Source organism: Acanthisitta chloris, unplaced genomic scaffold, assembly GCF_000695815.1.
Source record: "Acanthisitta chloris isolate BGI_N310 unplaced genomic scaffold, ASM69581v1 scaffold4975, whole genome shotgun sequence".
NCBI lineage: Eukaryota > Metazoa > Chordata > Aves > Passeriformes > Acanthisittidae > Acanthisitta > Acanthisitta chloris.
Window position 1 is genome coordinate 27,062 of NW_008675226.1, and position 2,219 is coordinate 29,280.

Below are 2,219 nucleotides of genomic sequence, written 5' to 3' on the forward strand. Positions count from 1 at the left end.
AGCAGTATTAGGAAGCTGTGCTTTAGCAAAAAGGTCAACAAAATGGAATTCTTTCCTGAGTCAGCAAGGAATGGACAATTATTCTGGCTGTAAAGGCCTGTGCTTACTATGGAGGACTGGAATCTGTTGGCCAGACCCAGAGCGCAGCCTCAGTGGTACTCAAGAAGATGCATGTGATCTTAGTGCTTGTGGGGAAGGATGGAGAAGGGAAGGATGCAGCAGTCTTTGTTCTAAAGACTCAAGCCTCTTTAGAAACCCAAGAATCTACATGGAGATGGATAGACAGAAAAGGAGGGTTAGAAAAGCAGCAACTGCTGGGAAGTTTCAGACAGCAAATGTATGGAAAAAAGGTAAATGACTGGGCAGGAGAATAAAATGGAATCATTGCCACAGAGCTTAAGCAGCTTGGCTTTCTAAAAGAAATGATAGCTTAAAAGTAAATGCTGGCACAGAAATATTTTAAAGCATCACCAAAGCATATCCAGCATGTCAAAACTGAACAGGAAAAATTCCACTGTCCTGAAACGCAAAAAAAAAAAAAAAAAAAAGGCAAAAAAAAAAAAGCTGGGTGATTTTTTTTGTAATTTGTTTTTTAAGAAGTGGTTTGAGTTATTTCTGTACCACCAGAGTCGGCAACTACCAAAACCCGAACCACATCACATTACTAAAGGCCCTTTGACTTTTCCATACTAATATGGGATAAGGAAGGAGTTTTTACAACCTTGACCAAGGCAGCAAAAAGCAGATTATTTCAATTAATTCTGAACCTTCCAACCAATGCAGCTCTTTACAAGTGTGATCTCCGGGTTTCCCACTCCTGTTTGCTTTCCACCTTCCAAATTTCTACTTCTTCCTCCTTCCCCCCCACCAATTTTTCAGAAATGATTCTATCTTTACATAACACATAACCTAGGGAATTGGAAGGACATTAGTGTCTTCTAAGAGCATGTTTGGGATTAACCTTGTTACACGAAGTCCAGGGATAAAAGCTGCTTATCTGGGCACGATGCTTTGACATCACCAGCTAGAAGATACCAAAGTAGCATAAATCAAAGCATAATCCCCATGAAAAAAACAGGAGGGCTTTTCTTGTTTGTTTTTTTAACTGACATTTCAGAACAGTGCTTCCAAAAAAATAACCTTCCATTGCCAAATTGAAAGTCAAGAAAACTTCAGTTCTTACCTATGTTTTTCCAAGTTTTATGCTGGTAAGGATGCAAGGACTTGCTCTGCTGTATCAGGGCTTTAGTCTCTAAAGAGTTACACATCTGCAACTACAAAATGCTTCACAACAAAAGAAAACTAGGGAAAAGACAGGATTCTAACATCTTCAGAAGGGTTACACATCAAAACAGTTTTAAAATTATCCCTTGAGCACTGGTACAAACCTTCAGATTGACTTCACAACAGACACAGACACAAAGAGTTTTCCGTTTGCTCTTTAATGAACTCCCCACACTCTGCCCACTGTACACCTCATGTTCTTGTCAGACAACTACCCTTGAGTCCTTTTTTCAGGCATTCCTAAACTGCAGTTCCTGAGGAGCACTTGCTTCATGAGTGATTCTAGCACAACTCCCACATCAGAGTTATGTACACAGGGGCCTGTGGGTAATCAAAAGTCAAGGTCTGGAAGGAAGAGTGCAGGCACTGAGCAAACTACCACAGCTTGCACACACACAGAGCCAAGTTGTGCTGGGCTCAAGCTGCATATCCATACTTATCTCACAGTGGACTATCAGCAGACTTGGAGAGCCACTGTCACTGCCTGTCTCAGCACAATTCCTACAGCTCTTTCTCCATTACCCTAAGATATGTCTATGATATGTGTCTTGCCACACTTCAGACAGAAGAAAATTTTGATACACAGCTCCCAGGATCAGAAAGGTTGGCCAGAACTCCAGAGTTTTTAGGTCTAGGAACTGCAACTCCATATGTGCGGGCTAAACTATTTATTGTGAGCTGCCTTTGCACAGCTGATTCAGATAAACAAACAAACCCAGAGACCTTTTCTGCTTCTATTTTAGGATAAAAATCATTTGGCTACCATTATTGCTCTAGAGTATTTTACTGTTACACTTTCTAGTGAGAGAGAGCAATAAGCTGCCCAGAGAAAGATCATATCTCATACTCTGAAAGAAAATAATGAACTCTCAAAAAAAATCATTTATGTAAAAGCATGTTCTATTTACGAAGGTCAATTTGCTCTTTAGGACATG